The sequence below is a fragment of the Ursus americanus genome, chromosome 12, assembly GCF_024610735.1.
Source record: "Ursus americanus isolate L20-20 chromosome 12, mUrsAme1.1.p, whole genome shotgun sequence".
Taxonomy (NCBI): domain Eukaryota; kingdom Metazoa; phylum Chordata; class Mammalia; order Carnivora; family Ursidae; genus Ursus; species Ursus americanus.
In genome coordinates, this window is record NC_142138.1 from 37,607,976 (window position 1) to 37,622,472 (window position 14,497).

Here is a 14,497-nt window from a genome sequence, read left to right on the forward strand (position 1 = left end):
GAGGCAGTGACAAAGATTCTTTGCTTGACTAAACATTAGCCAGGCTGCTAAACCTCCTAGGTTCATCTTTGCATTTTCTTGTAAAATCCAGTTTTAGCAAGAACCCTGCTAAGCAGTTTGACCAAAACACTCCCCCCACATACACCTCTCAATATCTGATCATCCTCAATATGTAATTAGGTTCCCTATCCACCCCCCCACCCCCACCCCCCCGTGAAGTCTGGTCACCCAAGGCTGTTTTCAGCAAGAATCCTGTTCGGTGGGTTTAGCCAAAACAATCTTGTTGTTTTCTCTTAGTGATTTTCCATTCACTGACCCCTACCCTGCTCCTGGGCTATCAATTTCCACTTGCCCTTGCTGTGTTACGAGCTGAGCCTCATCTCTCTCCCACGGTAAAATCCCATTGCAGGGCTCCCTATAACTATCTGGATGGTCCTAAATAAAGTCTGCCTTACCATCTTAATCAAGTGTCATCCACTCTCTTTTTCCTTAACAGCAGATCTTCAATTATAAACTTTATCTTCATGAATTCTTTTAAAATATTAAACCTAAGCTCACTTCTTATTAGGAATAGATCAGGAACTCTGATTAATTTAAATTACAACCACTTCAGCTTTGTTTTAATTGATTTTTTTAAATTATTTTGGGGGCTGCAGATAAGTTTGTAAAGGTCACTGAATATCCCAAACAGGTAATTCTCCCAAGTTATATCAGAACTGTCAGATCTTTTATAAAACCTTTTAAAAAATCCTAAACCAGTTTGCATGGATAATTTATAAATAGAAATATATTTTCTTGCAATGGGGTACAGGAATTTCATGCTGTTAGTAAACCTGAATCCCAGGTGCTGTGAACATGGTAGATATTAAAAAGCATGCAACTGGCACACTTGATTCTCAAGTGTAATTTGGAAAATATAATTTAATCTCTAATGCCTGTATGCCTCCATGTGATTTAACACTATTTCCTTACCATAACAGTGAAGTTCTCACAACAGTGGGAGTTTGAAATGCTTGATTGTTCAGGAACAATCTAAACTTTGGAGAGGTTCACAGGCATAAAGGATGGCCCACACTTAACCCTCATTGGAGCCGAGTTAAGTAAACTGAAGAATAGAAAATTGAGTCTGACAAATGGGGCCCATATCCCCTTTAATTCCATTTACTGACTGTGCAGAATTACTGAGCCTCTCCACCTCCCTATTTTCTTCTGTGTTTAATCTGTCTAATGAAAGGAATGACAAATTTTAATTAATAGTATACATGTAAAGCACCCAATACTGTGCCTGGCATATTTTATGTGCTTGTAAATACTGATTTTTTTATTTAAGTTAAAATTAATTTAAATTAATGACAAGATCAACTATGTTCATAGATTGCAAGACTCAATATTGTTAACATATCAATTCTCCCCAAATTCATTTACAGTTTCAAACCAATCTCAATCAAAATTCCAGAAAGCTCTTTTGTAGAAATTAATAAGCTGTTTCTAAAATTAATATGTAAATGCAAAGAGCCAAGAATAAACAAAACAATTTTTATTTAATTTTTTAAGATTTTATTCATTTATTTGACTGAGAGAGAGAGCAAGAGAGAGCATAAGCCAGGTGGGGAGCTTGGGGAAGATGGAAGGGAGAACCAGACTACCCACTGAGCAGGGAGCCTGATGCGGGGCTGGATCCCAGGACCCTGAGATTATGACCAGAGCCTAAGGCAGGTGCTTAACTGACTGAGCCACCCAGTGTCCCAAAGCAATTTTTAAAAATAAGGACAAAATTGGAGAATTCACCTTACCTGATTTCAAGACTTATTATAAAGGTATATAAGGAAGACAGTTTGGTATTCATGAAAAGAGACTTATAAAATATACATAGAAAATAGAACAGACTAGAGAATCCAGAAATAGATCCACACATATATATGGTCAATTTATTTTTTTTCTTCTTCTTTTTTGCTTTTTTAATATGAAATTAATATTTCACTAATTTGATATTTGGTTATGTCTCCCTTTTTTATTGAGGTACAGTTGACACACAATGTTATATTAGTTCCAGGTGTACGACATAATGATTCTACAATTCTATACATTATTCAGTGCTCACCACAATAAGTGTAGTCACCATCTGTCAACATACAATGTTATTACAATAATATTGACTATTTTCCTGATGCTGTACTTTTATTTTTTTATCTTGGTGTACAGTCAATTGATTTTTGACAAAGATGCCAAAACAATGTAGGGGAGAAAATTAAACCTTAACAATCAACATAGTAATATTATTGGCTCAAAGGAATATACTAACATCAAGTCAAAAGGAAGACAGGAAATGCTGACATGCAGAGTCAAAGATTAAGGTCAATATTTCTGGAAAGCATGACAGGAGCACATTAGAGAGCACCAGTTAAGATCTATTCAGTCTTGCTTGTTATTGTTGTCATGTTACAAGGGTGTGTACCTAGCCTTACTGGTGAGTACTTCCTGCAAATAAAACAAACATTAATATGTTTATATACATAGAATACATTGTGCTAATCCAATGGATGGTATGGTATTTCAAAAGATAACAAGTTTTTCAAGAAAAATAACTCCCTAACTTGGCAATGTCAACATATTTCTATGTAACACTGTTGATCTTGCTAGAAAATCCAAATGTTACATTATTTGAATATTATCTAATCATGTTTCTGCAATTTCCAGTGTTTGACTATTTACTAAAAGATATAGTTCTTTGTAAAATAGACAAAATATTTTCATTGCTAAAAAAGTAAATGAGCTTATATGTGCCCTAATGCCCAATCTGGTAACACTTTGGAAGCGCTAACAACTAAACCAATATCAAACACGGAATGAGAGAAATTTTTCCTTATCTGGAATATGTGTCACAAAACAAAGACCAAATCCATTGGATAAGACAATTAATGTCTTATGTGTTTTAAATTATCACTTGAAGAATAACTTTTTCAGTATTAGATTGTTTTTATTTTTTTAAATGATTTTTATTTAGAATTTATTTTGTATTAATGCTTCCTTCTTTTAATGACTTCTTTTATGAAATGTCTATATTCAGTAGTGATCATTGTTATATGTAACTGAAATACATAATCTTGTCCAATATAATGGTTCATAATGATAAGAACCCATACTTTTATTAATATCTTTTTTTAAACAGAAAAAAAGCTCTGGAACTTTTAGTATAACCCTGTGCAGGAAAATAATTAATTGTTCATTATAATGGTTACTCATTATATTTCAAAAACATATAAACAAAGTGTTATAAAAAGTACAAAGTAACATGATTTCAGGAATTTCTTTTTTGTTGTTGTTCCTGAATCGCAAAGGTTAATATCTGTTGGGAATTGGGAAACATAACCACAATAACCAATGAATCCCCATAGCATTCTTTGTATCTGAAGGATAATAGAGAGCTTTTTCACATCTTCATCTTTTTAGTCTCTTAAAAATCCTGTTTCAGAGTGACGTAGCCAGAGTTGAAAGTCTCAGGTAGCATGAGTGCTAAGTCACACATATGTCAACCCCCCAAATTTTTTACCTTTCTATCTATACCACTCATCTTTTTCCCCCCTTAATTCCTTCTCTCTTTTTTAAATTAAAATGTTTACTTATGGGGTGCCTGGGTGGCTCAGTTGGTTGAGCATCTGACTGTTGGTTTCAGCTCAGGTCATGATCTCAGGGTTGTGAGATCAAGCCCCGTGTTGGGCTCTGTGCTCAGCGCGGAGTCTGTTTGGGATTCTCTCTCCTTGTCCCTCTGCCCTTTTCCTTTGCCCCTCTGGCTTGTGCTTTCTCTAAAATAAATAAATTAATCTTTAAAATGTTTACTTATCAACACATACATATTCAACAATCTTTTATATTCTAATAAGAATATTAGGTCCTATGGATAGAAATATGAATAAAACATAGCTTCTGCCTTTAAAGATCTTACAGTCTAGAAGGCAATTTTTTTTAATTTTAAGAAAATTTTGAATACCAAAAAGCACCAAAAAAAAATCACAAAAATACAGTCCCCAACTTCAACAAATTTTACACATCACTTGATTTATTTCGTCTTTTTATTTTACAAAAAAATAAAACATTGTAAAGTTACCCCCTCCCCAAAAGTAACCTTCTGCCGTGAATTGGTATAAATCATCACAGTAGTTCATCTGTGTATGTTCTCGCACACAGGTGCCCATAATAAGTAGAGATAACTCGCGCATGCTTTTGTTCCCAACGACGGCATTGCTCTGTACATCGTCTTCAATGTCTCACCATTCTGGTTCTGAGCTGTATCTATGCAAGTTTGTTCATTTTGGCAGCTTTATGGTAATTTATTGACTAAAGCAAAACACTATCCATTTTCCTACTGAGGGACGTTCAGGTTTTTTTTTATCTTTTCCATTACAAAGAAATTCCGCAGTCAACGTCTATGAAGCGTTCCCTCGTGTACACATGTAGGAGTCCCTCTAAGGTAACTAGCCTGGAGTAGAATTGCTAGATTATAGGATATGTGCATTTTCAGTTTTAATAGGTACTCCCAAATTACTCTCCAAAGCAGTTGTTCCAGATCATTTACTGACTATGATATGGTGTATCATCTATATGCCAGGCAGAGATTCGGGCACTGGGGATGCAGCAGTAAAAAAGACAAAAATTTCTGCCCTTGCGAAGTTTACCTTTTAGCAGACAAAAACAGTCAATGACCATAGTAAGTAAAATATAGAAAAAAAAATTGTGTTAGAAGGCGGTCAATGCTATGGGATTAAAAATAACTCAGAGAGGAGCACCTGGGTGGCTCAATCCGTTAAGCCCCCAGCTCTTGGTTTCAGCTCAGGTCCTAATCTCAGGGTCATGAGATATTGCATCCCTACCCACCACCATGGGCTCCACGCTCAGTGCAGGAGTCTGCTTGAGATTCTCTCCCTCTTCCTCTGCCCCTTCCCTCACTTGCACACTCTTTCTCTGAAATAAATAAATAAATAAATAAATAAATAAATAAATAAATAAATAAAATCTTAAAAATAAACAAGAACAAATCAGAGAAAGGAGAATGAGGACTGTTGAGAAGATGCCACTTTATTTTTTTTTATTTTTATTTTTTTTAAAGATTTTATTTATTTATGTGACAGAGAGACAGCCAGCGAGAGAGGGAACACAGCAGGGGGAGTGGGAGAGGAAGAAGCAGGCTCATAGTGGAGGAGCCCGATGTGGGACTCGATCCTGGTACGCCGGGATCACGCCCTGAGCCGAAGGCAGACGCTTTAATGACTGCGCTACCCAGGCGTCCCGAGAAGATGCCACTTTAAATAAAGTGGAGATAGACCTCATTGAGAAGTTAACATTTTAGCAAAAACTTGAAAGCTATCTGCTTTAAGTGTTCCAGCAGAGGGAACAGCCCATGTAGAGCAGATGTGTGCCTGGTCTGTTTGAGCAACCCCAAGACGGCCAGTGTGTCTGCAGCTGTGGGAGCCGCAGGGAGGAATGGGGGGAAATGAGGCTAGTAGCAGGGGCCAGGGTATGCTGGACCACAATCGTAGGCCATTGTGTGCACGTTGGCTTTCACGTAGAGTGGGAGCCATTGGAGGGTTTTAAGCAGAAGACTGGCATGATTTGTCTGATGTTTTAAAAGTGTATCCCTCTGGCTGCAGTGTTCAAAATATGTCTCAAAAGAGTGAAAGGTGAAAGCAAAGGAGTCAGGGATGACTCGTAGGTTTTTGCCCCGAGCAGCCATAAAGATGGAATTGCCATCAGTGGCGGTGAAGCCGACTGCAGGACCAGCACATCGGTGGGGAGAATCAGGAGTTGGTTTTGAACGTGTGTTTGAGATGTCTACTCAGTGCTTCTCAGACTGCGGGAGGCCACTTAATTTGGTTTTGTTTCCATTTCTCTCACAAGCTGATACTTCCATACTACATAAGTTGCTAGAAAATGAAATAAAGACATTTAAAATATAAACTTCAATTTTGTTAGTATGTAACATAAGTAGTTCCTCCATCAAATTGCTCTAAAGTTTTTAAGTACTTTTAATTTCTGTACTTTTTTTGCAGATGGGTAAAATTTTTTCTTGGACTAGTAGACTAGTAGCAAATATTTCCTGACTGGCTGTGATCTGAGGGGCCATACTTTAGATAACCCTGTATTAGACATTCAAGTAGAAATATCTAGTAGATTGTTGAATATTCAAATCTACCTTTATTCATCAAAGGGCAGAGGCAGTGTCTACAAATTGAATGGAATTTAAGATTAATTCTTATTCCACAGCTATTCATGAGGAAGCACCACATTTGAGTCACTACTGGCCTTTTTTTGGCAGTGCCAAGGGGAAGGGACAGATTAAGATCTGTGGGCAATCTGGACAGGCATCCCTTCATACTAATAATATTCTTTAAAAATTCATTCACCATATTTCTAATGGAAATAGGAAAAAACTGATTTCTGTTAACATGTATACTTTTTCTTTACATTTGAAATAATTTATTAAACACAATTTTCCAAACTAAACAACTTCTGGAGAGCATATTAAACTGTTCAAAATTTAAACATTCAAAGTGGCTGAACTCAGAGATGGGGGTATTGCCTTTTGGTGAAACCTTGTGATTTGTACCAAGTGACAAAAATATTCAACACAGATTCTATTTCAAATCTAAAGCTGTCTTCTTGGTGGAGAGAAGAATCAGTTTTCTCCCTCTCCTGGTATGGAAGAAGTCCCTTGTAGAAAGCTGGACTAACTGACAACCTATTTCTAATTCACTACTGTAAAGTCTCATCTCTTTCGAGAAATGCCCCTGATGGCAGCAGCGTGGCTGCTCTCAACCTTTATCTGGCTTGGCACTGAGAAAAGCATTGTCTTCCCAGATTTTGCAGATGTACAACTGAGAAACAGAGTTTAATAGCTTGTTTGATATCACTTATCCAGAAAGTGCCAAGTTTAGCCTCCAACATAATTTTCTAACTTTAAAGACAGTATTATTTGAATGATTCCATTCTTAAAAATATTTAAAGTGCCTTAATAGTAATAATCATTACACATCCAGAACTGATATTTCACTGGCTCTTGATGCCCACTGATATTGTAGGACTATCATCACCAAAGACTCTCCCACCACCAACTCTTTCTGGGTGTAAAGAATGGAGTCTCATCTATACCTACAAATAAGACCACTCTGTGACCACGTGGCCACATATTTTCCTCCTCGGCTCCCGCATTGGTTCTTCCAGGGACATCTGCTGCCCAAGCCTTCCAGCAATTCTGATGGGGGCTGCAGTGGCAGAGGGTGGCGGGGGGTGGGGGGGTGGTAATCCTCTTTAGTTCCTGTTAGACTCAAGCTATTCTGTGTAGAAATCATCAGAAATGCTTATCTCCTCATTTTAGTGTTAGACACATTCCAATTTCGTATTGAGGTTTTAGGTCATTTTTTCTTAAATTGCCATAATTGATCCTCTCCTTCAAAAGCTAAAGCTTTGTGCCCAGGTCAGACTGTTCTGTTTTCTCATTTCAGAAGCTGAGTATTCTGCTAGGATGCTCCACAGTTCCTCATGCAATAGGTTGTAATAGTTTTCTCGAACACTTTTCAAACATGTCGAATCCCAGCCGTTTAGAATTCAAACAAGGACCCTTCCTTCCCTGCCACCCTCTCTCCCTCCCAGGCATACTGACACAGGCAAAAAAAAAAAAAAAAAAAGGCATAATGACTCCTATTCAGGGTCCTCAACCTCTAGTTTCTGAGCTCTTTTATTAAAAAAAAATTATTAAAAGGGATGGGGGAGTCATTCACTAAAATAATAATTAGTAAAGAGCCACCTCATATCTAATTTGTCAGATTCCACTTCTATAAATACAATCTGAAACTTATCAAGATGTCCTTAAATAATCAGATAAGTATTTTCAACTACAAATTCTTGACTCTACATTTTCACTCAACTAGTAAAACTGAAACTAATTTTTACATATCTTCAAGTTTTAAGCTAATTTAATTCCGCATCCCCTGGAAGAGCATGTAAGTGTTCACTAGCCACCACGGGGATGTTTCATTTCTGACCACTCCCAGGAAAAAACAGATGTTCAGTCAATCATTTGTAACTTGAGTTTGTAACATGAAGAAATTACTAAACATTTTCCATTTAATTTCTAACTTTCTTGGTATCATGACTTATGACTCATTTCTCCAATTGTCATCCCCTTATGGTGTCTCTAAAGAAAAGATGACAAAAAGTCTTGATGTCTCATGCAAATCACAAGGTTATAATCTTTACTTCCTTAAATCTGACTGCAAAGGACTATGAAATTTTTTTTAAGGAAAGGAAATTCTTTGGAAGAATGCAAAGACACTTTTTTTAGGTAGCTTTTTCTAGATGGGTTCTCAAGAATAGTTAATCAATTAAATAATTCTACATATGTTTTACTAGATACCCATGTTAGATACTGCACTAAACAATGGAGATAGGAAGGAAAGAGACACCATTTCCCCCCTGAAGTCCAGCGGGGGAGACATTCATGTAAAGAAGTCATCACAACACAGCGTCATACTTGCTATAATGGAAAAACAGAGAAAAGAGTGACTAATTCTGTTGGGTGCCCAAACGGCTTTGCAGAGAAGGTGATATTTGAGCTGGGTGTTGAAAAATAAATAGGAGCTTACTAGGTAACGAAGATGAAGAAAGGCACTGCAGATTGAGGTAGAGATAGAGCAGAGGTGTGGGATGAGCAAATGCTTAGTTGTTAAAGGGCTTGGCAGATAGGGGGAGCAGTAGTGAGCTCTGCAAAACCAGAGCTCTGCCTCTAATCCTGGGACAAGTCCCGGGCCTATGAAGCACCATGCCAGGGGCTGTGGAAAACCACAGGACGAGCATGTCCCAGCTGCCTGGGGCTTCTTTGCGTTTATTCCACTTTGTGTCAATTTTAATAAATAGTGGTTTTAGACATTTTCTCCAGTTTTATTGGACTATGATTGACATACAACACTGAATAGGGATTTTAGACATTTTAAAAATGAAAATAAACATGAATACATCTGTGAAGCAGAATGCAAAAGCTTCATGGATTCTTTATATGAAACAAATATACCTGAGTTTCAGAAGTCTTTTTCAAGCTGTAACTCTCTTACCATCACCCTATTATCACCACTCCCTGTGTTTTTATGCCCCCTCGGCTCTCAGGGGCTTCACTTAAGAAGCACTGGACTAACACATGGGTTGAACGGGGAAAATGAGGAACCAGGAAATGAGGTTAGAAAAATAACTCATTATCTCCTAGATATGTTTGAGGCATCTTTCAGAACCCTATTTGTACTGAGTTTCCTATGCCAGATTGCAAATATTTACGCAAGCCGAGGTCAAGATTGAATCTCTGTTGTAGAACACTCCATGTCAAAGTGGCAAACGAATGAGAGAGGAGGAAACAGAACACGTCAAGAGACTATTACCACCATCTAGCTGAGAAATAAGGCCTTCCTGGGGCGCCGGGGGGGGGGGGGGCTCAGTCATTAAGCGTCTGCCTTTGGCTCAGGTCATGATCCCAGGGTCCTGGGATCGAGCCCCGCATCGGGCTCCCAGCTCAGCAGGAAGCCTGCTCCTCCCACTCCCACTCCCCCTGCTTGTGTTCCCTCTCTCGCTGTCTCTCTCTGTCAAATAAATAAATAAAATCTTCTAAAAAAAGAAGAAGAAAGAAATAAGGCCTTCCTGAGATAGGGCAGAGGCAGTGAGGATGGCTAAGAAGAGATTAACTATTTGAGAGATAATTTAGGAAAGGAAAATGACAGGACTTAGTGACCTATTTACTGTAAGCAGTAGGAGTGAGGCATGACTCTCAGATTTCTAGCTTTGCAGACCAATGGACAGTGGATATTATTACCTAAGGTAGAAAATAAAGGAGGAAAAAAGTTTCCAAAAAATACCCAAAAGATATCTGAAAGACAATGAATTGACTTTTGCCTCTGCTAAGCTGTGATGCCTGTGGTACAGTAATTATTCATTCAATATCTTCATCTAGCAACTATTAAACACCATGAACTAAGTGAGACATGCATTTGGAAGTATCCAGTAGGTAGTGGAAATTCAGGTCTGAATGAAATTTAAGAGATGTATGAGGCTGAAAATAAAGAAATGGAAGTCCTTGATGTGCTTTGCAGAATGGCTAAAGCTAAGGGGACTAAATATGCCACCAGCAAGGTGCAGAGTAAGAAAAGAAGGCTCAGCACTGGAAAACTAACCTTTCAGTGTCAGGGAATAGAAGAGCCTGGGAAAAGATTGTCACAATGTCAGAATGGTAAATCCTCCTTCCGGTTTTTTTTTTTTTAATGATTTCTTTAGTAAAATTTATTTTCATTTGCAAAAACAAATTCTTCAGAAATTTGAAAGAATATGCGTGATCTTTCAACACATCATGTAAAGTCATCCTATTTAGGACCATATCTTCACTATGTCATGAATCTATAAGCCTCTTCTCAATTAAATATTTTCATTTAAATTGGATGTAAAAAATTAATTTGGACCAATTACAGCAGTCAATTGCAGATTTTATTAAATTCTGCCAGCTTACAAATTAGGCAGTTTTAATTATTTTTTTTAAGGAAAGGGAGAACCAGTGTTCAGGGAGATGAGTTTCCCTGTAAGAATCCCATAGGACTCATAACCACAGATAAAATGAGCCATAGAGTTACTAAGGGATTTAATCCTCCTCTCCTGAGACTTCCAGTATGAGTCAAACTATACAAAAATTACTTTGGCAAGAGGAAAATGTAACACATCAGAATTCCGGGACACCCACGACACCCAATCCGGCCAGATTTTATCTCCTGCACACTGGAATCTAGGACAGGTTCCTGGGACTGCCCCCAGACCGGCAATGGGGTAAGCAGAGCTGTCTTAAGGGGTTTCAAGCCCTCGATCTTCCTATCATCCTTCATCCCCTGCTGCTAGAGAGCACACCCTAGAAGGATTCGTCTTTGGGTACTGTTGCACTGTCGCATCTTTTGGTGCGAAGCATGGCTGTCGGTCCTGGGGTCAAGCCAAGCCACCGCCCTCTTATACTCGAGCCCAAATTGCACAACTCCTTCCTTGCCAGCGGAAAACCGAGGACCTTGCCGCCGCTCAAGTTGCGTGACTTCAGCATCATAGCAACCAATCACAAGGGCGCTCTTGAAGAGACGGCTAGAGAATGGACACTGTATTGGTGGTGGTGTTTTGTCAATCTCAGCAGAGGAGCCGCCTCTTTCCTCTTATCAACGGATGTGTCATAGCAACCCCTTGCCAGGGAGCTGCCGTTTGAGCTCTTGGGACATTTTATGAGAGAGGAGAATCGAACTTCCATCTCCAGCTCCCAGAGGAGCTTCCACCAGGGTACTGGAAAGAGTTTTCTTTTCCCTTCAGTTGAGCAGTATCAGGTAAGGGGAGGTCTGAATGGGAAAGGAGGCTTGGAAAACAAGTGTTTTACTCCTTTCAACGGCGCTTGGAACACTCGCGGGGCCAGCGATGTGCTTGACGACAGTGAAGACTGCAAAAAACTACAAAACTTTCCCTGATTTCAAAGAACGTCCAGCCTAGCCAGGAGACAAAAATAGCAAGGAGAGAGCAGTTAACGACAGTCTAAGAACTGTCAGGGCGGGTACTACGACCTGTTCACAGGTGTTGTCTAGCGCATCGCTGTGCAAGGGCAGGAGCTCAGTAAATGAGGGAGGGAGGGAGGGAGGGAGGGAGGAAGGAGAAGGAAAACACCATGATTCTGGCACAGAGGATCAAAGAAGAAAAGATTAGAGTGGGCTGACGTAGTTAGGTGACTTCAGGTCTGTTACAAAAGGGCTGGAGTAGATGAAGAATGAAGATGAATGGGAGAACATTACAACTTTGAAAGTAAGGGCCTTGTCTGAGTGCCTGCTCAATGATTTCTCTCTCCTTCCCCATGGTGTATGCTGCATGCTGAATCAATTCACAGCCCTCGTTCAGGAAGCTCTTGAGTTTGAGGCCTTCTGCCTTTGCGGAGACCTGGTATAATTACATAGAACGTGATTAGAGGGTGTCAGGGAAAACAAGATTGTTTCAGCCTGAGTGAGAAAGTTGGGGAGGCTTCAGAGAGAAGGTCACATTGGAGTTGAGCCTTGAGGAATGAGTAGGATTTAAACGAGCAGAGAAATGTGTGCATGGTGGGGAGCAGGTAACAGCGGCCGTGTGACTTGCTTGGGCCGATGGAATACAAGCAGAAAGGACAGTACATCAGTGCTACGGAGAAGACTGAGGAGGCATTACACAGTTCTGGTAGCTCTCTCGCTTTTTATTCTGCCATGAAAGTAGGGGCTGTCAAAGAGGGGCTGCTCCTTCAGCCTGAGTCCCAGAATAAGACTTGAAGCAGTAGCTCACTCACTGTTATGATACAGAACATAAGAAGAAAAAGCGTTTGTTGTTGTATATTACTGAGATCTGCAGGGCTTTTAGTACCCTAGCAGAGCTGACTAATATATACCCTCATCACCTCTCTGACCATCTTCATCTCCTAGTCCCCTCATCACTCTGCTCTGGCCATCCTGACCTTCCCGCTGTTCTCTTAAATATGCCGAGCATATTCCTACCCCGGAATTGTCTGTCTCCCTCTAGAATATATGCTCTAGCAGAGCAAGGGTTTTGTCTATTTGGTTCACTGCTGTATTCCTAACAGCTAGGACAGAATCTGGTGCACCACAATTCCTCAATGAATCTTTGTGGAATGAATGGTGATGGTGCTGATGGTGAAGGTATGTGTGTATATGTGGGTAGGGCAAATCCAGCTGGTATGCAGAGTGTTTTGAGTATTTTAAGGCAAATGCAGCTGGAACAGAATATGGAGAGGGGTACACTGATAAAGAATTTTCTGAAGAAAGGACAAGGTCCAAGATTTGAAATCATACTGAGGCTGAGAAGAGGGCTGGAGGATGCTTGATAGGCTGAAAAGTTGGGTCAGAGCCATTCATTGCAGGATATTTAAAAAGTAGAAATTCCCAAGTAGTCAGATTTATAAAATGCTGATTAAATCATAAAATCATACGTTTCTAGGTAAAGACAATGATTTTAAATAATTTCATATGTAATGAAACACAGTGAACAGTTACCATTGAAAGCCAAGGGATAGTCTTGTACAAAGATTAAAACTGTGGGCACTGGGGCCTGACTGGGTGGCCTCACACCCTGACTCTACCGCTCATACTTTGTGTATCCCCTCAGGCAAGTTTCCTGGCCTCTGTTTTACCTTATAAGATGGGGATGAAGATAAAAGTATTCATAAAATGCTTATCTAAAAGGGTGGCTCAAATTAGGACTGTGCCTGGCACATAGTAAACACTCAACAAACATGAGCTATCATTATTGCCTTTTGAAAAAACACATGTGAAAAGTCTGAAGTAAAAAAATGTAGACCACAAACATACCCCCCACACTTTGTTTCAGATTTAGTCATCATGGGCTGACACATAAAACCAAGTCAGAATATTCTGACTGTGGACTATGAAATAATCTTCACTCTAAATTGGTTTGTTAAAATGAGGCAACCAGGGGCACCTGGGTGGCACAGTCGGTTGAGCGTCTGACTCTTGGTGTCCGCTCAGGCCCTGATCTCAGGGTGGTGAGATCGAGCCCCACGTCGGGCTCTGCACTCAGTGCAGAGTCGGCTTCAGAGTCTGTCTCTCCTTCTTCCCTCTGCCCTACCCTCGTGCTCTCTCTCTCTAATAAATAAATCTTAAAAAACAAACAAACAAAAAAAAAACAACTAGGCAAACCAGCCTGACTGACCTAAGTTGAGGACGATAAAACTTTATTAAACCATTGCAACCGTCTTGTGAGGTACGTTCTATTATTATCATCCCCTTTAAACATGAAAAACCTGAGACTCAGAAGACATCTAATTTGCCAAGGATCACTCAGCTGGTTAACGGCAGAGTCTATTTTTCAACCTTGCTGCTTAGATGCCTGAATCACACTCCTAACCGTCTAACAAGACGAGACAGGGGTGACCATGGGGATGACAAGGATCCGATCGGATGGCAAATGACCTCAGCCAAAACTGATGAACAGTTCCACAGAAACTTTTGGAGGCATTCTCTGACAGCACGAATAAGGGCACAGTGGTTACATGCACACATACTAGGACACAAGTACTATTTAAATTATGGGAAGTGTAAAAATGATATACCAATATGCATGTTATGGGCCTGTGCCTGCCCGTGGACTTTCGGCCTGTCTTTGCGGCTGGGGCAGCTGCTGGGGAGCTGGGCACGGGGCAGCAGACAGCGACTCCCTGGGATGGGAACAGCAGCAAGAGGCGGGGGAACCAATGTCCTCCGTCCTGCTTTCACAGCGGACCTATGGCGGGAAACTCGAAGTGTTGGCATGTGGTTTCTGTGTACCTCAGCTGCATGGCTCCACCAGAATGGCAAGATCTTATCAGTAAGATTGTTGTTACAATAAACCTTCCGTCATAGGACAGCCATTCTATGAAGACACATGTCAATTTAACCAGAGGCAAAGCTGAGAAAACATA

The 14,497-nt window shown here is 39.9% G+C and overlaps 1 protein-coding gene across 2 annotated transcripts in view; it reads left to right on the top strand.

Moving 5' to 3' along the window:
- The first annotated feature begins 10,880 nt into the window (after positions 1-10,880).
- The window catches only part of DNAI3 (dynein axonemal intermediate chain 3), a 64,659-nt gene continuing 61,042 nt past the window's right edge, over positions 10,881-14,497 (top strand). For both annotated transcript variants that reach the window (XM_045801878.2, XM_087866071.1), the window contains exon 1: positions 10,881-11,378. The gene's annotated coding sequence lies outside the window, so the exon portion shown is untranslated. The remainder of the gene's footprint in view (positions 11,379-14,497) is intronic.